This window comes from Nomascus leucogenys, chromosome 22a, assembly GCF_006542625.1.
Source record: "Nomascus leucogenys isolate Asia chromosome 22a, Asia_NLE_v1, whole genome shotgun sequence".
Lineage (NCBI taxonomy): Eukaryota > Metazoa > Chordata > Mammalia > Primates > Hylobatidae > Nomascus > Nomascus leucogenys.
In genome coordinates this window covers 102,785,905-102,811,627 of record NC_044402.1, presented here as the reverse complement: position 1 = coordinate 102,811,627, position 25,723 = coordinate 102,785,905, and the positions used below count along the sequence as shown (strand labels likewise).

Here is a 25,723-nt window from a genome sequence, read left to right as displayed (position 1 = left end):
TACTGTGTTGACTGGTGAGAGATATAATTTGTATACTTTGACTTTTTCCACCTTGCACAAAAACTCCATTGTATTATCTCTGTAACGTTAGTTTAAACCTTCTTGGCCCGGCGCGGTGGCTCACGCTTGTAATCCCAGCACTTTAGGAGGCCGAGGCGGGCGGATCACAAGGTCAGGAGATCGAGACCACGGTGAAACCCCGTCTCTACTAAAAATACAAAAAATTAGCCGGGCGTGCTGGCGGGCGCCTGTAGTCCCAGCTACTCGGAGAGGCTGAGGCAGGAGAATGGCGTGAACCCGGGAGGCGCAGTTTGCAGTGAGCCAAGATTGCGCCACCGCACTCCAGCCTGGGAGACAGAGCGAGATTCCGTCTCAAAAAAAAAAAAAAAAAGATTTACACCAGTGTTTTGCCAGGGGTTCTCAGGCCTTTGGCCACAGACTGAAGGCTGCACTGTTGGCTTCCCTACTTTTGAGGTTTTGGAACTTGGACTGGCTTCCTTGCTTCTCAACTTGCAGGCGGCCTATCGTGGGACTTCACCTTGTGATTGTGTGAGTCAACTCTCTCCCTAATAAACTCCCCTTCATATATACATCTGTCCTATTAGTTCTGTCCCTTTAGAGAATCCTAATACAACTTCATGTTTAAAAAAAATTTCTTGGCCGGGTGCAGTGGCTCATGCCCGTAATCCCAGCACTTTGGGAGGCTGAGGTGGGCGGATCACCTGAGGTTGGGAGTTCAAGACCAGCCTGACCAACATGGAGAAACCCTGTCTCTACTAAAAATACAAAATTAGCCAGGCATGGTGGCACATTCCCGTAATCCCAGCTACTCCAGAGGCTGAGGCAGGAGAATCGCTTGAAACCGCGAGGCAGAGAATGCAGTGAGCCGAGATCGCGCCATTGCACTCCAGCCTGGGCAAAACTCCATCTCAAAAAAACAAAACAAAACAAAACAAAAAACCTTTCAGGGGTACATTAGGCAAAAGACAGAGAGCTATGATAAAAGGAGATTTTTATATAGTAATAGTGTACCAGGCCAGGCGCGGTGGCTCATGCCTGTAATCCCAGCACTTTGGGAGGCCGAGACGGGCAGATCACGAGGTCAGGAGATCGAGACCATGGTGAAACCCCGTTTCTACTAAAAATACAAAAAATTAGCCGAGCGCAGTGGCGGGTGCCTGTAGTCCCAGCTACTCGGGAGGCTGAGGCAGGAGAATGTCGTGAACCTGGGAGGCAGAGCTTGCAGTGAGCTGAGATGGCGCCACTGCACTCCAGCCTGGGTGACAGAGCGAGACTCCGTCTCAAAAAAAAAAAATAGTGTAGCTGCACTCTTGCTGAGACAAAATCCATTTGGTAATGGGCTTGTTTTAATTTTTCTCAAGAACTGCCAGCCAGTAATGCTATATCACTCAATCGTATGCAACAGTTACAGCAACCACAATGATGAAACGGATAACCAATGGTAAAGAACCCATTAGAGTGCCAAAGCTGGTCTCTATATCACAAAGGATTTCAGAACTAGGGCTAGAGAAAGAAAAATTAATGAGGCTGGATTGGAAAACAAATGACAAGAGAGCAGTGAGTAAACTGTTACTAGGATATACTTAGAAAATCAGTTGACGTCTGCAACCATATTTTTTTAATGTCCCTACAAGAATGAATTTATTTTTAATTAAAAAAATTTTCTTTTGGAGACAGGGTCTTGCAACTAAGTTGCTCAGGCTGACCTCAAACTCCTGGGCTCCTAAGGGATCCTCTTGCCTCAACCTCCGGAGTAGCTGGGACTACAAGTGCCTGCCAATCCTGGCTGCAAGCATTTTTGCAAATAACATCACAGCAGGAACAGGAAGGTACTTGCCTTCCAGAAGAGTTTCAGAGGATGGATTTTTACAACTTATTTTAACAATTAGTAAAGAGGCATTTATTTAACTTTCACAGATTACAAGCACTGTCACATCTTTCTAAACTGGAGCCTCCTGAGAGGGGGCTAAAGCAGGTATTAGTTGTCTCATCATCACTATCATAAAAAATGACCTTTATTGAATTCTTTTTTTTCTTTCTTTCTTTTTTTTTTTTTTAGAGATAGGGTCTTGATATATTGCTCTTGCCCTGACTGGTCTTGAACTCCTGGGTTCAAGAGATCCTCCTGTGCTGGCCTCCTAAAGTGCTGAGATTACAGGCATCAGTCATTGTGCCCAGCCTGAATTCTTATATCCCAGGCAAAAAAGAATGTTTTGACCCTACCATGTTAATCCAATGAATGTTTTGACTGAATCAGAGGAAAAACTCAAATTTCATAGAAATAACAGCTATAAAAGAAGGTCCACAATAGCAGTAGTTAAAATGGACAGAATTTGATGAAGATAAAAACCTAATGACTAAAATAGCCCAGCATAAAGGTGCATGCCTATAGTCCCAGCTACTTTTGGAGGCTGAGGCAGGAGGCTCCCTTGAGGCCAGGAGTTCGAGGCTGTTCTGCACTATGATGGTGCCTGTGACACCCATCTCTAAATTACAAAAAAAAAGACCTAATGACTGAAATGAATCTTATTTTTAAATGCACATGGAAAAATTTTATCCTGAGCATAATTTTGATAAAATAAAAATGAGAATAGAGGCTGGGCGCAGTGGCTCTCGCCTATAGTCCCAGCACTTTGGGAGGCCGAGGAAGGTGGACCATGAGGTCAAGAGTTTGAGACCAGCCTGGCCAACATGGTGAAACCCCATCTCTTCTAAAATTACAAAAATTAGCCGGGTGTGGTGCATGCCTGTAATCCCAGCTACTCGGGAGATTGAGGTGGGGGAATTGCTTGAACCTGGGAGGCGGAGATTGGAATGAGCTGAGGTCAGGCCACTGCACTCCAGCCTGGGCAACAGAGCGAGACTCTGTCTCGAAAAAAAAAAAAAATGAGAATAGAAAAAAAATTGGAAATAGTTTCACTGTATTGCAGAGAAATTTCATCAAGAATTAAACTGGTTATAACAATAGTTTACATGGGTATATTCATAAATACAGAGTTCAAAATGGCAGGTCGAAATCACATATCTGATTCAAGTTCAGGGTGCAAAAAATGAGGTGAAAATAGCAAGATCAAAATGGCATTATTGACTTGATGTTTATAATCCTGCCTAACTTCTTACCTCCTATGTAATGTTAAATAAGTCTCACTATTGGGCTCTCTCTTTATCTGTAAAATGAGAAATATAATGGCTGAAACTACCTCACCATGTTGTGGATTGAATGAGATAATGTATATAAAGTGGTTAGCATAGTGTATGGCACCAGTGAAAGACATTTCAACCCTCCCTGTTTCACAAATGTGTCTTACTCTTATAGTGTGCCAGGACAGGATCTTTAAAAATAGGTCTCCTAGTCACTAAACCACATTACTTATCTGTAAGTACATTTCTAATAATTAAAGAAATATTCAAAGCAAATCTCAGATGAAGCTACTGCAGAGCTACTCCGACTATTTCTATATTTTAAAATATATTTTAATTTAGAAAACATTGCCCTGGCGGGGTGTGGTGGCTCACACCTGTAATCCCAACACTTTGGGAGGCCAGGGCAAGAGAATCATTTGAACTCAAGAGTTCCAGACTTTTGTGGGCAACATGGTAAAACCCTATCTCTACAGAAAAATACAAAAATTAGCCAGGTGTGGCAGCCTGTGCCTATAGTCCCAGCTACTCAGGAGGCTGAGGCAGGAGGATGACTTGAGCGTGGGCAGTCGAGGCTGCGGTGAGCCCTGTTCATGCTGCTGTGCTCCAGCTTGGGTGACAGAGCAAGACCCTGTCTCGAAAAAAGGAAAAAAAAGAAAAAAGAAAAAAGGAAAGAAAATGTTGTCCCAATCAACTATTTGGGTATACAGTAAATTAAAAATGCTTAAAACTGTTTAGAAAGTCGAAAAAATAAAAATACTGTCCTTGTGTTTTAAAAATATTTGACATGTGGCTGGGCGCAGTGGCTCACGCCCATAATTCCATCACTGTGGGAGGCCGAGCCGGGTGGATCACCTGAAGTCAGGCATTTGAGACCAGCCTGGCCAACGTGATGAAACCCCTCCTCTACTAAACATACAAAAATTAGCAGGGCATGGTGGCACATCCCAGCTACTCTGGAGGAGGCTGCAGTGAGCCAAGATCATGCCATTACGCTCCAGCCTGGGTGACAGAGCAAGACTCCGTGTCAAAAAAAAAAAAAAAAAAGACATGTAAATAGCTATTTTTGTTTGGTTTATTGACCCAACAATTGCTTTATCACTTCTCAAGGAAAAAAAAGTGGCCAATGAAGCAGTAACAGTCTTAGTTTCAACAATAATGGAGTACAGAATACCAGGAAATCATTTAGCCTGTCAGTCCTCTCATGTGAAAATAGATATGAAAAAATACACACACTTCACAGAGTTATTGTGAGAACTAATTATTGCCCTTAAACTGCTTTGAAATTCCCATGTGAAAGACACTTAACCTGATCTTTATCTAGGAGCAGGTAGGTAAGGCATATGTATATATATGGGAAGACAACATTCATCCAAAAGTTACAATAGGCTCTTGCTTGTGTAACTTGAATTTCTACTTGGCAAGAGTGTAATTTAGCAGAGGGAATGCTATTATATAATTTTTTAAATACATGTTTCAAAAGATATAATATTCATTCATCTTTTCATGATTTCATCCTCGCATAGTATCTACATAGGAACAATAGTTACACAAAGTGCTCAATTCAGTATTCACACATATATAGCATATCAAATACTTTTGTATGGTCATGCTATTATTATTATTATTATTTTTTTTTTTTTTGAGACGGAGTTTCACTCTTGTTGCCCAGGGTGGAGCGCAATGGCGCGATCTTGGCTCACTGCAACCTCCGCCTCCCGGGTTCAAGCAATTCTCCTGCCTCAGCCACTACGCCTGGCTAATTTTGTGTGTGTTTTTTTTTTCAGTAGAGACAGGATTTCTCCATGTTGGTCACGCTGGTCTCAAACTCCTGACCTCAGGTGATCTGCCTGCCTCAGCCTCCCAAAGTGCTGGGATTACAGGCATGAGCCACCGTCCCTGGCCCATGCTATTATTTTTAAAACCTTTCTTGTTTTTTTGTATAACCAGAAAATATGTAATTGTTAATTGCATTTTATTTTTATTTATTTATTTATTTATTTATTATTTTTTTTGAGACCGAGTCTTGCTCTGTCTCCCAGGCTGGAGTGCAGTGGCGCGATCTCGGCTCACTGCCAGCTCCGCCTCCCGGGTTCACGCCATTCTCCTGCCTCAGCCTCCCGAGTAGCTGGGACTACAGGCGCCCGCCAACTATTTAAGGAGGCAGTCACTCACAGAGGCTGATCCTGCACTTGTACCACCCTGATTGTGAGTGTCACCTTAAGCACTGTACCTTAGGCCAAGGCCTTGCCACACCTTAGTCCCAGTCCTGCCAGCAACTGGCTTTTGATTTTTCCCACTCAAGTCTTGAAAATCTTTCCGTGTAGATCTATCTCTTCAGTGACGTTATAATCTTTCATTTTATGAATATATCATAACTTATTGATCCAATCATTTTTGAAGGACATTTGATTTATTTCCAATTTTCTGATGAACATCCTTGTGTATACATCTGTGCCCACTTTTACTAGAATTTTGGTATGCCAAATTTCTTTCTTTTTTTTTTTTTTTAGACAGAGTCTTGCTACGTCGCCAGGCTGGAGTGCGGTGACCTGATCTCAGCTCACTGCAACCTTCGCCTCCCCGGTTCAAGTGATTCTCCTGCCTCATCCTCCCGAGTAGCTGGAACTACAGGCGCGCACCACCACGCCCAGCTAATTTTTGTATTTTTAGTAGAGACGGGGTTTCACCATGTTGGTCAGGATGGTCGTGATCTCTTGACTGCATGATCCACCCGCCTTGGCCTCCTAAAGTGTTGGGATTACAGGCATGAGCCACCGCACCCAGCCCATACTTTCTTTTTATAACAGAAGTCACTTTGTCCTTAAAAATATTTGTACTATTGGCCAGGCGTGGTGGCTCACGCCTGTAATCCCAGCACTTTGGGAGGCCGAGGCAGGCGGATCACGAGGTCAGGAGATCGAGACCATCCTGGCTAAGATGGTGAAACCCCGTCTCTACTAAAAATACAAAAAATTAGCCGGGCGTGTTGGCGGGCACCTGTAGTCCCAGCTGCTCGGGGGGCTGAGGCAGGAGAATGGCGTGAACCCGGGAGGCAGATCTTGCAGTGAGCCAAGATCGCACCACTGCACTCCAGCCTGGGCGACAGAGTGAGACTCCATCTCAAAAACAAGATTCGCCTTTTTGAAGTACACATTTCAGTGTTTTTTATATAATCTATAATTCAATCTTCACCACTACTTAATTTTAGAACACTTCATTACTGCAAAAAGGAACCCCTTACCCATTAGCAATCACTCCCCAGTGCCTCCTCCCTCTAGCCCCTGACAATCATCAACCTACTTCCGTCTCTATGGATTTGCCTACCCTGGACATTTCATATAGATGGAATTACACAATAAATGGCCGCTTGCGATTGGCTTCTCTCACTTTGCATGTTTCAAGGTTCATCCATTTTGCCACATGTATCTATACTTAATTCTTTTTTCTTTTTTTTTTTTTTTTTGACACCGAGTCTCTGTTGCCCAGGCTGGAGTGGAGTGGTGCAATCTCGGTTCACTGCAACCTCCACCTCCCAGGTTCAAGTGATTCTCCTGCCTCAGCCTCCCGCGTAGCTGGGATTACAGGCACCAGCCACCATGCCCAGCTAATTTTTGTATTTTTAGTAGAGACGAGGTTTCAATTATGTTGGCCAGGCTGGTCTTGAACTCCTGACCTCGTGATTCACCTGCCTCAGCCTCCCAAAGTGCTGGGATTACAGGAGTAATCCACTGTGCCTGGCCACTTAATTCTTTTTTATGATTGAATAATATCGTTTATCCATCTATCCATTGATGGACAATTTTTTTTCCCACTTTTTAGCTATTATAAATAATGTTGCTATAAACATTTGTATACGAGTTTTTATTTGAACACCTGTTTTTAGTTCTTTAGGGCGCATACCTAGAAGCAGTATTTTTGGCTTATCTGGTAATTCTGTTTGACATTTCAAGGAACTTCCTGTTTTCTGAAGGAGCCATAGCATTTTACAATGTCATCAGCAATATATAAAAATTCCAATTTCTCCACATCCTTCTTAACACTTGTTATTGTGTATCATTTTTATTTTAACCACCGTAGTGGGTATGAATGGGGATCTCACTGTGGCTTTGATTTACGTGTCCCTAATGGTTAATGATGTTAAGTATCATTTCATGTGCTTATTGGCCATTTGTATATCTTCTTTGGAGAAATGTTATTTCTTTATTGGCCAGGTGTGGTGTCTCATGCCTGTAATCCCAGCACTTTGGGAGGCCGAGGCAGGCAGATAACTTGAGGCCAGGTGTTTGAGACCAGCCTGGCCAACATGGTGAAACCTCATCTCTACTAAAAATACAAAAATTAACCAGACATGGTGGTGCATGCCTGTAGTCTCAGCTACTTGGGAGGTCGAGGCAGGAGAATTGCTTGAACCCCAGTGGTAGAGGTTGCAGCAGTGAGCCAAGATCGTGCCACTGCACTCCAGCCTGGGTGACAGAGCGAGACTTCATTTAAAAAAAAAAAAAAACGTATAACTTAACCCTGTTGTCATTAAATAATTAACTGTGATTAGATTATAATGAACATAACAGGCACTCAAATACTTGTTTAATAAAAAAAAGAATGAATTGAAGGAGACTAAAGCAGAGAGACTTTTTTTGGCTGCTGTTTACTGAAAAAACGTAAGTGAGAACTGATAAAGGTCTGAGCTAAGGCTGAAAGGATGGATTCTCAGATACTTGGGGAGTAGAATCTACTCCTCTTGCATTATTAAAACCTGTGGGTCAACTTTGTCCATTCACAATGCCCTCAGGACCAAACCAGCTCCCTCATTCACAGTGATAAATTTTTATGTTCCAGGTATTGTTCTAAGTACTTCACATGCATAACTCATTTAACACTCACAGCAACTTTTTTTTTTTTTTTGAGACGGAGTCTCGCTCTGTCGCCCAGGCTGGAGTGCAGTGGTGCGATCTCGGCACACTGCAAGCTCCGCCTCCCGGGTTCACGCCATTCTCCTGCCTCAGCCTCCCGAGTAGCTGGGACTACAGGCGCCCGCCACTATGCCCTAATTTTTTTGTATTTTTAGTAGAGACGGGGTTTCACCATGTTAGTCAGGATGGTCTCGATCTCCTGATCTCGTGATCCGCCCGCCTCAGCCTCCCAAAGTGCTGGGATTACAGGCGTGAGCCACCGTGCCCAGCCTCACAGCAACTTTTCAATCCATCCTGTTGACCAGAACTAAATCACATGGGGTTTCTATGGCCAAAGAAGGGGAGAGTAGATATTTGGACTACCAGACTCAACCACAGGCCAGCAGCAGCCTTGTGTTTCCTTGTGTCTTAGTCTTTGCTCTTACTTTGGAAATTGAACTCAAAGTTAGCTGGAAAGCAATTTGAGGGAAAAAGGTCCACACATATTGTATAGGCGGCTGACTAAACATCAAGTAAAGTCAATGAGCCTGGTGTGTGTGTATAAGCAGGCATGTGATGAGGAGGGTAATATATACTTGGTTTTCTAGTTACCATTGTTGCTCAACAAACTATCCCAAATCTTTGTGTCTTAAAATAATAATAATCATTTATTTTGCTCACAAATCTGTAATTGGAGGCTGAGGTGGGAGGCTGAGGTGGGAGGATAACTTGACGCCAGGAATTCAAGGCTACAGTGAGCTATGATCATGGCACTCCATTCTGGCCTGGGTGACAGAGTGAGACCCTGTCTGTAATAAAGCAAACAAACAAAAAACGCTTGAACAGGAAAAGCTATAATAAAATAAATGGAAGTAAACAATGATCAACGCCAGGCATGGTGGCTCAGGCCTATAATCCTAGCACTTTGGGAAGCCAAGGCAGGAGGATCGCTTGAGTCCAGGAGTTCCAGACCAGCCCAGCCTGAGCAGCACAGCAAAAATCTCTAAAAAAGAAAAAAAAAAACAAAAACCAGGCCGGGTGTGGTGGCTCACCCCTGTAATTCCAGCACTTTGGGAGGCTGAGGCGGGTGGATCACCTGAGGTCAGGAGATCAAGACCACCTTGGCCAACATGGTGCAACCCTGTCTCTACTAAAATACAAAAAATTAGCCGGGCATGGTGGTGTGCGCCTGTAGTCCCACCTATTCGGGAGTCTGAGGCAGGAGAATTGCTTGAACCTGGGAGGTGGAGGTTGCAGTGAGCCAAGATTGCACCACTGCACTCCAGCCTGGCAACAGAACAAGACTCTGTCTGAAAAAAAAAAAAAAAAATTAGCCAGGCATGGTGTCACATGCCTGTAGTCCCAGCTACTCAGGAGGCTGAAGTGGGAGGATCGTTTGAACCCAGGAGGTCGAGGCTGCAGTGAGCCATGATCGTGCCACTGCACTCCAGCCTGGGTGACAGAGTAAGACTGTCTCAAAAAAAGAACAGAAAAAATAAAAACAATAATCAAGTAATACAGAGTTTAACCCAAATAAGCTATAATTAAAAAATCAACTAAGTTTCCCTACTTATTCACTCAAAGTTTCTTGAGAAAAAGAAACAAGATAACAAAGAAGGAAACAAGGACTCCTTCACTGTCTGCTAGGCATTTTTCAGTGAAGCTCCTTCTCAGCAAATAACACCCACTCACTCACTTAAGAAATTTTCATCATAAAGCAGAGGTGGGAAGAAATCAGCCCTCAGGTGTTTGGGCTGCGCTACAGCTGCTGATCAACTGCCTTTAGTGACTCAAGCCAAGTTATAAACAAAGGGTGAACCTCAGTGTCTGTGCAGGACTCAACTTGATAGGAAATCAAGGGAATTCAAAAACAATCATCCAACATTACATGGTTTGGCCTTTTGTTTTTCGGAAAGCTGTAATTTTTCACAATCTTTGCCTGGAACTTTCTGTTACTGGCTATGTCCCTTCCTGTGGATTCTTTTAAAAGTCTCCCATTGTCACCCTGAGGGTTAATTTGTTCCAGAAGAACAAGGAAAATAATGCTAGACCTCATCAGGATGCCTGGATTCTAGTCCAGCTCCACGAATTAGGAGAGTGATCCTTGGATTAGTGATCAAAATATTTTTCAGTCGAAGTGTCTTTATCTTTTTTTTTTTTTTTTGAGACGGAGTCTCGCTTTGTCGCCCAGGCTGGAGTGCAGTGGCGCAATCTCGGCTCACTGCAAGCTCCGCCTCCCGGGTTCACGCCATTCTCCTGCCTCAGCCTCTCCGAGTAGCTGGGACTACAGGCGCCTGCCGCCACGCCCGGCTATTTTTTTGTATTTTTAGTAGAGATGGGGTTTCACCGTGGTCTCGATCTCCTGACCTCGTGATCCGCCCCCCTCGGCCTCCCAAAGTGCTGGGATTACAAGCGTGAGCCACCACGCCCGACCCGAAGTGTCTTTATCTCTCAAAACTTGTCAGGGTCAAATAAATTAATGAATGCAAAAATGTCCACTGAACATTCTAAAATGCTATATGATATGGTTTGGCTCTGTGTCCTCACCCAAATCTTATGTTGAATTATGACCTTCAGTGTTGGAGGAGGAGTCTGGTGGGAGGTGATTGGATCACGGTGTGATTGGATCATATTTCTTTTTCTTTTTCTTTTTTTGAGACGGAGTCTCGCTCTCGCCCAGGCTGGAGTGCTGTGGCGCGATCTCGGCTCACTGCAAACTCCGCCTCCCGGGTTCCCGCCATTCTCCTGCCTCAGCCTCCCGAGAACTTGGGACTACAGGCGCCCGCCACCACGCCCGGCTAATTTTTTGTATTTTTAGTAGAGACGGGGTTTCACGGTGTTAGCCAGGATGGTCTTGATCTCCTGACCTCGTGATCCACCTACCTTGGCCTCCCAAAGTGCTGAGATTACAGGTGTGAGCCACCGTGCCCAGCCGCACATATCTCTTATACTTACCAACTTAAGGGTTGACATATACGTTATGCTGGGAAATATTATATATGGAACAGCTGCCCCAGTATTCCTGGGGTGAAGGGAGTAGGAGGGTTTGAAGGGGAGCCCTTGAGAAGTATGAGTGCAGGCAGAACTGTTTTTTTCTTTGTTTGTTTGTTTGTTTGTTTGAGACGGAGTCTCGCTCTGTCGCCTAGGCTGGAGTGCAGTGGCGCGATCTCGGCTCACTGCAAACTCCGCCTCCCGGGTTCACGCCATTCTCCTGCCTCAGCCTCTCCGAGTAGCTGGGACTACAGGCGCCTGCCACCTCGCCCGGCTAATTTTTTGTATTTTTAGCAGAGACGGGGTTTCACCGCGTTAGCCAGGATGGTCTCGATCTCCTGACTTCGTGATCCGCCCGCCTCGGCCCCCCAAAGTGCTGGGATTACAAGCATGAGCCACTGCGCCCGGCCAAGAACTGTTATCCACCAAAGACTGGAGTTTGTAGTAAAGTTTACTCCAGAGAAAAGAGGCAAGAAAAGGAGGTACTTTTAATAAGAAAGCATATCTGATGCTCTTCAAATCACATTGCTGAGCACTGTTCCTATATAATCCTTGCCTGGAATCGTCTGGCTCTTCTATAGGGATACATTAGGATGTTCAGGACAAAAAACTTTATTATTATTATTATTATTATTTATTTTTTTGAGACAGAGTTTTGCTCTTGTTGTCCAGGCTGGAGTGCAATGGCATGATCTTGGCTCATTGCAACCTCCGCTTTCCGGGTTCAAGCGATTCTTGTGCCTCAGCCTCCCGAGTAGCTGGGATTACAGGCATGCGCCACCACGCCTGGCTAATTTTGTATTTTTTTAGTAGAGACAGGGTTTCTCCATGTTGGTCAGGCTGGTCTTGAACTCCCAACCTCAGATGATCCGCCCACCTAGGCCTCCCAAAGTGCTGAGATTACAGGCGTGAGCCACTACTACTGGCCTATTATTTATTTGTCTATTTATTTGAGAGAGGGTCTCACTCTGTCACCCAGGCTGGAGTGCAATGGCAAGATCTTGGCCCACTGCAACCTCCATCTCCTGAGTCCAAGTGATTCTCCTGCCTCAGCCTCCCGAGTAGCTGGGACTATTGGTGCACACCACTATGCCCAGGGAATTTTTGTGGTTTTTCTTTTTGTCTTTTTTTGTTTGTTTGTTTGAGACAGAGTTTCGCTCTTGTTGCCCAGGCTGGAGTGCAATAGTGCGATCTCGGCTCACCTCCACCTCTGCCTCCCAGATTCAAGCAATTCTCCTGCCTCAGCCTCCCAAGTAGTTGGGATTACAGGCATGTGCCACCGCATCCAGCTAATTTTGTATTTTTAGTAGAGACGGGGTTTCTCCATGTTGGTCAGGCAAGTCTCGAACTCCTGACATCAGGTGATCCGTTCACCTTGGCCTCGGCCTCCCATAGTGCTGAGATTACAGGTGTGAGCCATGGAACTCGGCCTAATTTTTGTATTTTTAGTAGAGATGGGGTTTCACCATGTTGGCCAGGCTGGTCTCAAAATTCTGACTTTAAGTGATCCACCTGCCTTGGCCTCCCGAAGTGCTGGGATTATGGGTGGGAGCCACCATTCCCGGCCCCAAAACTTTAATATCTAAACATTCTCTTTTTGCTGGAGGTTGCAGGGAGATCACACCACTGCACTCCAGCCTGGGCAACAGATCAAGACTCTGTCTCAAAAAAAAATTAAAAAATAAGCCGGGTGTGGTGGCTCACGCCTGTAATCCCAGCACTTTGGGAGGTCGAGGCGGGCGGATCACGAAGTCAGGAGATAGAGACCATCCTTGCTAACATGGTGAAACCCCGTCTCAACTAAATATACAAAAACTTAGCCGGGCGTGTTGGCAGGCGCCTGTAGTCCCAGCACTTTTGGGAGGCCAAGGCAGGCGGATCACGAGGTCAGGAGATCGAGACCATCCTGGCTAACATGGTGAAACTCCGTCTCTACTAAAAATACAAAAATTAGCTGGGCGTGGTGGCACGTACCTGTAGTCCCAGCTACTTGGGAGGCTGAGGCAGGAGAATTGCTTGAACCCGGGAGGTGGAGGTTGAAGTGAGCTGAGATCGCGCCACTGCACTCTAGCCTGATGACAGAGTGAGACTCTGTCTCAAGACAAAAAACAAAACAAAACAAAAATTAACTGGGTGTGGTGGCGCACACCTGTAATCCAGCTACTCAGGAGGCTAAAGCAGGAGAATTGCTTGAACCCAGGAGGCATAGATTGCAGAGAGCCGAGATCAGGCTACTGCACTCCAGCCTGGTGACAGAGCGAGATTCCGTCTCAAAAAAAAAAAACAAAACCCAGAAAATTTATATACTCTTAAGTATATAGATGATAGATAGATAGATAGATGATAGATAGATGATAGATGATAGATAGATAGATAGATAGATAGATAGATAGATAGATAGATAGATATATTATATATAGAGAGTGTCCTAAATTGGTTGTCTCCTCCACTAGAAGGCAATCTTCATAAGTAAAGGCACTTGGTTTATTTTGTTCACTGTTGTATCTGCATCATATAGAATAGTTCCTGGCATAGGTCCTTAGTAAATATTTGCAGAATGAATCACGAATTAAGAGATCTGTAGATTGGATGTCCATAGCTTTTGCACAGCCTTAGCTTCTCTGCAAATACTGAGTCAAGTAGCCCCATGCACCAGGGAACCAGAGGTTGGGAGACTACCGGATGAGTGCAAAAGTGGAGCAAGTGGAGAAGAGGCTGCAAGGACAATGAAGGCCACTTGCAAGCTAATATGTTAGTCTGTCATTGTTTCATGGATGCTGGCAATAGTCATGACACTCCTTGGTCAGAGACAGAGGAATTTATTACTCATGGCACAGCAAATAGCATGTGTCAGCCTATTTGCAGTGGTTTCCCTTGCCCTCAAGTTCTAATGGGGCAACCCGATGAGCCCAGATGACACATGTATCTGCAGTGGTTTGCATTACAGGAGAGGAACCCTGGGCCAAGGGCTCAGCACTTTTTGAGCAAGCAGCAAATAAGCCAATCCCCACTCCCTCTAGGGAGCAAGCAGTTACAGGTAATTACAGTAGTTGCTTTGGCCTAGTTATATCTGTGTGAGTAGCTATAGACATTGCTCAGTATCAGGAGCCTGAAAGTCGTATGGATTGGCCTACTCAGCAAGAGAGTGCAGGCATGTTCAGGGCCCACGGTGGAGTGCCTCTCTCAGCACAAGGCAGCTGAGTTATCAGTGAAGGAGGATGACATTGAATGCTGCCAGCTTGACACAAGCTCACTAGACTCCAAATCCTAGCTAAGAGAAGCATTTAGCAGATACAATATTCAACCTTCTGTGGTTCAGCACACAGGTTTGAACGATCAAATTGGGGAGAAGTGTGGAAAGTAAAGAGTCTGGCCCAGCATAGTGGCTCATGCCTGTAATCTCAGCAATCTGGGAGGCTGAGGGGGGAGAATCACTTAAGGCCAGAAGTTTGAGACCAGCCTAGGCAACATAGTAAGACCCCATCTCTACACAAAATACAAAAATTAGCCCACCTACTTGGGAGGCTGAGGTGAGAGGACAGCTTGCGCCTGGGAGGTTGAGGCTGCATTGAGCTATGATGGTGCCACTGCACTCCAGCCTGGGCGACAGAGCAAGACACTGTCGAAAGAAAGAAAAGGAAAGAAAGGAAAAAAGAGGGAAAGAGAGAGAGAATGAAAGAAAGAGAAAGAAAGGGAAGAAAAAGAAAGAAAAAGAAAGAAGAAAGAAGAAAGAAAGAAAGAAGAAAGAAAGAAAGAAAAGAAAAGAAAGAAAGAGAAAGAGGGAAATAAAGTGAAAGAAAAAGAAAGAAAGAAAAAGGAGGGAGGGAGGGAAGGAAGGAAAAAAGAAAGAACTGCATAGAGGTTGCTTGCCTTAGTAAAAAATGTACCATATGGCAGAGTTGTATGGCAAAGCTTACAATGACTCTAGGGCTTTGCATCAGTCATGAATGGCTACCAAGGGAAAATTGGGACGTCCTCAACCGTGGCCTTACCCCTGCAGCCTTTCGACATGATAGAGTGCCCAGTCCTGGGGATAGAAGGCTGGGTTTCTGTCTAGCTCTACTGCTAACATGTTCTGGAACTTCAAGGCAATCCTTTAAGTTTATTGGACAGAATTATCCCTAGATTAGGATAATTCTGGCTGCAACTGCCTATGTGTGGTTTATTATTCCTTTTAGGACTTCTTGGTTCACACTGGTATGATTCTGTCTGATAAAAATAGTGCTGAAGTCATCGTGTGTATAGTAGGTTTAGAGAAAGATAAATTTTTTGCAAGGTGGGATCTCTCATTTGAGTTTCCCTTTATTTTTCAGAAAGAATGAATTTTTAAAGCTCCACAATCTTCTACACTGCTCCACCACTCCATCCTTAGCCCATGAGGTGCTTTTAGGCCTCATTCCCCTTGGGGACAGACTTATCTCTGAGGACTTGATTAGCAGATCTGTAAAAGAGAGATAATATTTGTTCTGCTGACTTCATGTGGTTAGAGTGAGAATCACATGAAATTTAATTACAGAAAATTAGAGGCAGGGAGTGGTGGCTCATGCCTGTAATCCCAGCTGTCAGGGAGGCAGAGGCCGGAGGATAGCTTGAGCCCAGGAGTTTGAGACCTGCCTGGGCAATATAGTGAGACCCCGTTCTCCACAAAAAGGAAGAAAGAAAAAAAAAGACAAAACTAAAAAGAAAATTAGAACTGTAACTGCCTTTAGCTACGATCTAGGCCCACCCTGCATTTTACAGATAATGAAACTAAGGCCCAACCAGTGTGGTGGCACACTTCTGCAGTCCCAGCTACTCAGGATGCTGAGGCAGGAGAATTGCTTGAAGGACAAAGGCTTTTTCCATCTGTGGTTCCACCCTTTTGTTTGTCCCTTTCTTCGTCCTCTCCATTCAGCAACAGAAGGGATGGCCAAAGAGTGAGGATTGTGCTTGAGAGGTTTTTGTGGACCTAGAAGTGGTGCCCATCACTCTTGCTCACATTCCATGGGCCAGAACAGTCACATGGTCACACCTAACTGCACTGGAGGCTGGAAGAGGGACTCTGGCTGTAGGCCAGGAAGAAGAAAAGAACACAGTCACTGGTGAGCACCGACAGCCTTCGCCACATATAAACTGATCATGTGGTGCCAACATTAGCTAAGTCAGAATTTATTTTTCTTTCTTTGGAATTCCTTCAGCAATTACATACCCTCTATATCATAATTTTGTCACATTAAATTGTATATTGCCTTAGATTTAGGTCTTCTGCCTCCATTTTTACGTCATAAGCAGTGATCATTCTTCAGCTGCTTTGGTTTTTACCATGATGCAGGCTGTAAGGTAGGCACTATAAGTAAATTTAAAAATCATGCTGAATTATTTCAGTAAAGACTTAGGAAGCTGGAATTTGCAAACTTTTACAGTCTGGAAACAAGCTTGGTTTAGTTGCTATGGCACAAATTAATGATTTAAATATATACAAGGATGTTTATAATCACAAAAAAACAGTAGAAAGGGAGTTAAATATCCACTAAATGTATATAGTGGGCGGTGGTCGAGGAGCAGCTGTGCTCAGGGTGTGATCGGCATTGGTCGTGTCGGGGTCTAGTGGGCAGAGGAGACTCTTGGCCAGGCAGATGGCTTCTTGGTGGCAGAGAATGGGGACCTCCATGCACCGGAGATGTCTCCAGCACCAGGAGCAGCTGGAGGACAGCAAGGAGCTGCAGCCTGTGGCCAGCCACCAGGAGAACTCCGTGGGGGCCCTGGGGTCTCTGTGCACACAGTTCCAAAGGAGGCTGCCTCTGAGAGCCATCAACCTCAACTTCCGTGCAGGCCCTTCCTGGAAATGCCTGGAAACTCCACAGCCAGGGCAGCAGGGCTTCCAGGCTACAGCTCACTCAGCTAAGAATGCCTTGGGTGCCATGTCCCAGAGAATCCAGGAGTCCTGCCAAAGTGGCACCAAGTGGCTGGTGGAGACCCAGGTGAAGGCCAGGAGGAGGAAGAGAAGGGCACAGAAGAGCAGTGGATCCCCAACTCACAGCCTGAGCCAGAAGAGCACCCAGCTGTCTGGAGATGCCCCTGCCCACTCAGCCCACAGACCCCTGGGAGAAGGAGCATCATTGCCTCTCTGCCCAGATAGGCTTCCATGCCTACCCATTACGGCAGTCGACGTGGGAGGCTGCCTTCTGGAGCCCCTACTCCTCAACAGAGCCCCTCTTCTCTCCCAGACAGTCTGGCAGTGACCTAGAGCCTATGGGGGTGGGAATTCAGCATCTCCAGAAGCTGTCCCAAGAGCTAGATGAAGCCATTATGGCGGAAGAGAGTGGTGACATCATCTCTCTCATTCATGGCTGAGGAAGTGGCCTGCAGGAAACAAGCCTTGTCGGATAGCCAAGGCTTCATACCCAAGGATGTCTGTGCTTCCCCATTAGCTTCCCGGAGGAAGCCCCCAGGAGTTGTCAGTACCCCTGGGCCACTGCTAACAAGGCCCTGACTAACAAGGGGCCCAGAGCCCCCCGGCTCTGGCCACATCTGGATCCATCAGTGACTGCCTGCCATAGCCTGAGAGTGTCTTGGGGAGACCTTGCAGAGGTGGGGAGAATTGTTCCTTCCACTTTCCCAGGGGACTCTTGAGCTTAGAAACTCATCGTATACTTGACCTTGAGCCTTGTATTTGCCTCATCTATAACGTGAAGTGCTAGCATCAGATGTTAGAGAGCTCTTAGATATGTACCCAGGTGCCTGGTTTTTGGGGAGTCGTCTGCAGAGTCACTCACCCACTGTGTTTCTGGTGCCAAGGCTCTTGGGGGTCCCACTATCATCGCTGCTTTCCCTACCAGGGACTCAGAGGAAGGCATAGGAGATATTTCCAGGCTTAAGACCCTGGGCTCATGGGTACCTATGTATATGCTCAATGCAGAGCACTGTGGGTGTGCCTGTTCAAGAGCAATTTTTGCTCTTTGTAAATTATTTAAGAACCTGCGGCCGGCACGGTGGCTCACGCTTGTAATCCCAGCACTTTGGGAGGCCGAGGCGGGCGGATCACGAGGTCAGGAGATCGAGACCACAGTGAAACCCCGTCTCTACTAAAAATACAAAAAATTAGCCAGGCGTGGTGGCGGGCGCCTGTAGTCCCAGCTACTCGGAGAGGCTGAGGCAGGAGAATGGCGTGAACCCGGGAGGCGGAGCTTGCAGTGAGCCGAGATTGAACCACTGCACTCCAGCCTGGGCCACAGAGCGAGACTCCGTCTCAAAAAAGAAAAAAAAAAAAAAAAAAAGAAACCTGCTTTGTCATTTTACTAGAAAGAAACCAGCATGTGACCTTCCTAGATAACACTGCTTTCTCATAATAAAGACTTTGCATTTGAAAAAAAATGTATATAGTGACGTGGGAAAGATCTAACAATATATTGGTAAGTGGGCTGGGTGCGGTGGCTCATGCCTGTAATCCCAGCACTTTGGGAGGCCAAGGCGGGTGGATCATGGGTCAGGAGTTCGAGACCAGCCTGGCCAACATGGTGAAACCCTGTCTCTACTAAAAATACAAAAATTAGCCAGGCATGGTGGTGGGCACCTGTAATCCCAGCTACTCTGGAGGCTGAGGCAGAGAATTCTGGAACCCGGGAGGCAGGTTGCAGTGAGCGGAGATCGCACCACTGCACTCCAGCCTGGGTGACAGAGCAAGACTCCATCGAAAAAAAATATTTTATATATATATATATGTATGTGTATATACATATACATATATACACACACATATATATTTTATATACATATATGTATGTATACATGTATTTGTATACATATATATGTATAATATATATGTATATATCATACACATATATGTATAATATATGCACATATCATACACATATGTATAATATATAGGTATATATCATACACATGTATAATATATAGGTATATATCATACACGTATGTATAATATAGGTATATATCATACACGTATGTATAATATATGTATGTATATATCATATACACATATATTTATTATATATGTATGTGTATATATGTATATACATGTATGTATATATGTATGTATAGATATATGCATGTGTATATATGTATGTATATATATGTATGTGTGTATATATGTGTGTGTATATATGTGTATATATGTATATATGTATATATATGTATGTGTGTGTATATATATGTGTATATGTGTATATACACACACATACATATATATACATACATATATACACATACATACATATATATATATACATGGCCGGGTGTGGTGGCTCACGCCTATAATCCCAGCACTTTGGGAGGTCGAGGTGGATAGATCACCTGAGGTCGAGAGTTCGAGACCAGCCTGACCAACATGGAGAAACTCTGTCTCTACTAAAAATACAAAATTAGTCGGGTGTGGTGGCACGTACCTGTAATCCCAGCTACTCAGGATGCTGAGGCAGGAGAATTGCTTGAACCCGGGAGGCAGAGGAAGAGGTTGCGGTGAGCCGAGATCACGTCATTGCACTCCAGCCTGGGCAACAAGAGTGAAACTCCGTCTCAAAAATATACATATATATGTAAGTGATACACACAGTCACACACATTAGAAAGGAGAAACATATAGCAAAGTATTAATAGTAATTATTGGCCAGGTGTGGTGACTCATGCCTGTGATCCCAACACTTTGGGAGGCTGAGGCAGGAGAATCGCTTGAACCCAGGAGTTTGAGACCAGCCTGAGCAATATAGTGAGACGTCATCGCTACGAAAAGAAAAAAGGAAAAAGGAAAAAAAATTAGCTAGGTATGGTGGCATGCACCTGTAGTCCCAGCTACTCAGGAGGCTGAGGGCAGAGGATTGCTTGAGCCTGGGATGTCAGAGTTGCAGTGAGCTGAGATTGTGCCACTGCACTCCAGCCTAGAGTCAAAAACAAAAACAAAAGCAATTAACGGCCAGGCAGGTGTCTCACGTCTGTAATCCCAGCACTTTGGGAGGCCAAGATGGGTGGAACACCTGAGTTCAGGAGTTCAAGACCAGCCTGACCAACATGGTGAAACCCCATCTCTACTAACGATACAAAAATTAGCCAGGTGTGGTGGCACATGCCTGTAGTCCCAGCTACTCAGGAGGCTGAGACAGGACAATCCCTTGACCCCAGGAAGCGGAGGTTGTAGTGAGCCAAGATCATGCCACTGCACTCCAGCCTGGGCGACAGAGCAAGACTCCGTCTCAAACAAACAAACAAACAAAGTAATTATCACTGCATAATGAGATTATGGATAATTCCTTCCTTCCTCCCCCATTCGCTTCCCCTCCCCTCCCCTCCTCTTCCATTCCCTTTTCTTCCTTTCTTCTCTCTCTCTTTCTCTCTCTTTCACAGGGTCTCACTATGTTGCCCAGGGTGGAGTGCAGTGGCTATTCACAGGCACCATCCCACTCTTGATCAGCACAAGAGTTTTGACCTGCTCTGTTTCCAATCTGTGTTCGCCACTCCTTAGGCAACCTGGTGGTCCCCTGCTCCTGGGAGGTCACCATATTGATGCTGAACTTAGTGCAGACATCCAGTAGACATAGCATACTACAGCCTAAACTCCTAGGCTCAAATGATCCTCCTGCCTCAGCCTCCTTAGTAGCTGGGACTACAGATGAGTACCATCATGCCTGGCAATTTCTCCTATTTCTTATCTGAATTTTCCTACAATGAATCCAGATTATAAGTGTAAATTTTTGTTTTTTGAGACAGGGTCTTGCCCTGTTGCCCAGGCTGGAGTGCAGTGGCATGATCACAGCTCACTGCAGCCTCTACCTTATGGGCTCAAGAGATCCTCCCACCTCAGTCTCCTGAGTAGCTGGGACTACAGGTGCATGCCACCACAGCTGGCTGATTTTTGTATTTTTTTTGTAGAGACGAAGTCTCACTATGTTACTCAAGCTGTTGTTGAACTCCTGAGCTCAGGTGATCTTCCTTCCTTCTCCTCCCAAAGTGCTAGGAATACTGTTGTGAGCCACCTCGCCTGGCACAAATGTAATTTTTTTTTTTTTTTTTTTTTTGAGACGGAGTCTCGCTCTGTCGCCCAGGCTGGAGTGCAGCGGCGCAATCTCGGCTCACTGCAAGCTCTGCCTCCCGGGTTCACGCCATTCTCCTGCCTCAGCCTCTCCCAGTAGCTGGGACTACAGGCGCCCGCCACCACGCCCGACTAATTTTTTGTATTTTTTAGTAGAGACGGGGTTTCACCGTGGTCTCGATCTCCTGACCTTGTGATCCGCCCGCCTCGGGCTCCCAAAGTGCTGGGATTACAAGTGTGAGCCACCGCGCCCAGCCCTTTTTTTTTTTTTTTTTGAGACGGAGTCTCACTCTGTTGCCCAGGCTGGATTGGAGTGCAATGGCGCGATCTTGGCTCATTGCAAGCTCTGCCTTCTGGGTTCACGCCATTCTCCTGCCTCAGCTTCTCTAGTAGCTGGGACTACAGGTGCCTGCCACAACGCCCAGCTAATTTTTTTGTATTTTTAGTAGAGATGGGGTTTCACCATGTTAGCCAGGATGGTCTCGATCTTCTGACCTCGTAATCTGCCCGCCTCGGCCTCCCAAAGTGCTGGGATTACAGGCGTGAGCCACCACACCCGGCCAAATGTAAATTTTTTTTTTTTTTTGAGACGGAGTCTTTCTCTGTTCCCCAGACTGGAGTGCAGTGGAGCGATCTCGGCTCACTGCAAGCTCCACCTCCCGGGTTCACGCCGTTCTCCTGCCTCAGCCTCCCGAGTAGCTGGGACTACAGGCGCCGGCCAACACGCCCGGCTAATTTTTTCTATTTTTAGTAGAGACGGGGTTTCACCGTGTTAGCCAGGATGGCCTCGATCTCCTGACGTCGTGATCCGCCCGCCTCGGCCTCCCAAAGTGCTGGGATTACAGGCTTGAGCCACCGCGCCCGGCCAAATGTAAATTTTTTAACAAGTAGAAGAATCGAGGTAACTAAAGGTAAATCATAACTCATTATAATGGCACAATCAGATCAGGAAAACATTACCTTTTAAAATGACATCTTGGCAACTGGGTACAATGGCTCATGCCTGTAATCTCAGCACTTGGGGAAGCTGAGGCGGGCGGATCACCTGAGGTTAGGAGTTCGAGGCCAGCCTGGCCAACATGGTGAAACTCCGTCTCTACTAAAAATACAAAAATTAATTGGGATAACAGATGCCCACAACCTGTTGGCTGTTATACTGGCTACTCGGGAGACTGAGGCAGGAGAATCACTTGAACCTGGGAGGCGGAGGTTGCAGTGACCTGGAATCATGCCACTGCACTCCAGCCTGGGTGACAGACTGAGATTCTGTCTCAAAAAAACATAAAAAAATAAAATGACATCTTTTCTGTACTCACTGGAGGATTGCCAAGTCCACGTATGTAATGTTTTTTGGGGTTTTGTTTTTTGTTTTTTTGTTAGAGATGAGGTCTTGCTATGTTGCCCAGCCTAGTCGTGAACTAGTCTCAAGCACTCCTCCTGGCTTGGCCTTCCAAAGTGCTGGGATTACAGGCATGAGACACAGAGTGCAGCCCCATGTATGTAACATTAAAAATAAAGTGCCTCCAAAGATAAGTGATTATCTTTCATTTGTATGTTTTTAACATTTTACAAGAATGTGTGCATGTCAAAGAGATGCAAGGACCAACTTGAAAGAGCTCCCGATGGTCAAAATTGGATCAATTTGAATAACAAAATAAACAACACAGTAGTGGATTATAACCCGAAGTATAAAATGAGTACAGTTGTCCCTTGTTATTCAGTGGGGATGGGTTCCAGGACCCCCAAGGATATCAAAATCTAAGGATTCTGAAGTCCCTGAAATAAAATGGTGTAGTATTTGCATATAACCTATGCACATGCTCTTGTATACCTTAAATCATCTATATGTTAATTATAATACAGAATACAATGTGAATGCTATGTAAATAGTATTTATACTGCATTGTTTCCAAAATGCATATTAGTTGGCCCGCGCAGTGGCTCACGCCTGTAATCCCAACACTTTGGGAGGCTGAGGCGGGTGGAATGCGAGGTCAGGAGACCGAGACCGTCCTGGCTAACATGGTGAAACCCCGTCTCTACTAAAAATACAAAAAATTAGCCGGGCGTGGTGGCAGGCGCCTGTAGTCTCAGCTACTCGGGAGGCTGAGGCAGGAGAATGGCGTCAACCCGGGAGGCAGAGCTTGCAGTGAGCCAAGATTGTGCCACTGCACTCCAGCCTGGGCAACAGAGCGAGACTCCGTCTCAAAAAAAAAAATTCATATTAGTTTTATTTATTTATTTATTTTATTGTATTTTTTAATATATTTTTATTATACTTTAAGTGCTAGGGTACATGTGCACAACGTGCAGGTTTGTTACATATGTATACATGTGCCATGTTGGTGTGCTGCACCCATTAATTTTTTTATATTTTTTTAATTATACTTTAAGTTCTAGGGTATATGTGCACAACGTGCAGGTTTGTTACATATCTATACATGTGCCGTGTTGGTGTGCTGCACCCGTTAATATTTATTTTTTTTTGAGACGGAGTTTCACTCTTGTTGCCCAGACTGGAGTGCAATGGCACGATCTTGGCTCAGGGCAACCTCCGCCTCCCGGGTTCAAGCAATTATCCTGCCTCAGCCTCACATAGCTTGGATTACAGGCATGCGCCACTGTGCCCGGCTAATTTTGTATTTTTAGTAGAGACGAGGTTTCTCCATGTTGGTCAGGCTGGTCTCGAACTCTCGACCTCAGGTGATCCGCCCACCTTGGCCTCCCAAAGTACTGGGATTACAGGCGTGAGCCACTGCGCCCGGCAAAAATGCATATTAGTTTTAAATGTCACATTGTTATTTTTCATTTCCTGTTTTTTTTTTTTTTTTCATTTTTTTTGATTCGTGGTTGGTTGAATCTGTGGATACAAAACCCATCCATAGATACTGAGGGCTGACCATAAACATGAGTTCAGGCTGATATAAATACATTAATGAAAAAAATTATTATTTTATTTTATTTTTTGAGACTAGGTCTTACTCTGTCACCCAGGTGGCACAGTCTCAGCTCACTGCAAACTCAGCCTCCTGGGCTCAAGCGATTCTCCAGCCTCCTGTGTAGCTGGGACTACAGGCACAAGCCACCAATGCCCGGCTAATTTTTGTACTTTTTACAATAGAGGCAGGGGTCTCGCCATGTTGCCCAGGCTGGTCTCAAACTCCTGAGCTCAAAGCCATCCACCTGCCTTTGCCTCCCAAAGTGCTGGCATTACAGGTGTGAGCCACTGTGCCCCACCATTAATGAATAAAAATTGAGAAGGAAGAAACTAATCTTTCAGACAGAATAACCCCATTTAATATATGTAGATCTGGCTGGGCACAGTGGCTCACGCCTGTAATCCCAGCACGTCGGGAGGCCGAGATGGGCGGATCACCTGAGGTCAGGAGTTTGAGACCAGCCTGGTCAACATGGTGAAACCCCATCTCTACTAAAAATACAAAAAGTAGCCAGGCCTGATGGTGCGTGCCGGTAATCCCAGCTACTCGGGAGGCTGAGACAGGAGAATCACTTGAACCTGGGAGGTGGAGGTTGCAGTGAGCCGCAATTGCACCATTACACTCCAGCCTGGGTAACAGAGCAAGACTCCGTTTCCAAAAAAATAAAAAAATAAAAAAATGTAGATACTCCCGCTGGGCATGGTGGCTCATGCCTGTAATCCCGGCACTTTGGAAGGCTGAGGTGGGAGGATCGCTTTAGCTCAGGAGTTGGAGGTCAGCCTGGCCAACATGGTGAAACCCCTTCTCTACTAAAAACATAAAAAAATAGCCGGTGTGATGCATGCCTGCAGTCCCAGCTACTTCGGAGGCTGAGGCAAGAGGACTGTTTGAGCCCAGGAGGTGGAGGTTGCAATGAGCTGAGATCAGGCCACTGCACTCCAGCCTGGGTGACAGAACGAGACCTTGTCTGAATTTTAAAATAATAACAGTAATAATGTCTGTAAATACTCCCTTTTCCAGGAAATGAACTTAATTCCCTCCCAATTCCCTTTCTACTTTTTGAGGGTAGGCTAGACTTAGTGGGAGTTGCTTCCAAAGAACAGATTACAGAAAGGGAGAAACAGTAACTTTACAATGGAGAAAGCTGGCAAACCCTGCCTTAACCAAGCAGTGAAGGTTAACGTTACCAGTGATAACATGCGTATGTCATCTACCCTGAAACGATGAGACGGGCTCTTCAGCTCTGAGGTATTCTTTCTGAAAACCCATAATCCCAATCTACATATGAGGAAAACACCAGACAATCCAAATTTGAGGGACATTTTACAAAGTATCTGATCAGACATGATGACTAAATATAATGTGGTATCCTGGATGGAATCTGGAACAGAAAAAGGGTCATTAGGGAAAAACTATCTGAGCAAAGTGCCAAGTTTAGTTAATAGTAACAGAACAATGAATGGAATCAAATGTACCATAGTAATATGTTAACAAGAGGAAATGAACGTGGGGTATATGGAACTTTCTGTACTATCTTTGCATCGTTTCTGTAAATCTAGTATTATTCCAAAATAAAAAGGTTATTTAAATAATTCTCTTTTTTTTTTTTTTTTCCAAGACGGAGTTTCACTCTTGTTGCCCAGGCTGGAGTGCAATGGTGTGATCTTGGCTCACAGCAACCTCCGCCTCCCGGGTTCAAGCCATTCTCCTGCCTCAGC

The 25,723-nt window shown here is 45.2% G+C and overlaps 1 pseudogene; it reads left to right on the top strand.

The window, feature by feature from the left end:
- Positions 1-16,380: 16,380 nt before the first annotated feature.
- Positions 16,381-17,442, top strand: LOC100586749 (annotated as a pseudogene).
- Positions 17,443-25,723: the final 8,281 nt, after the last annotated feature.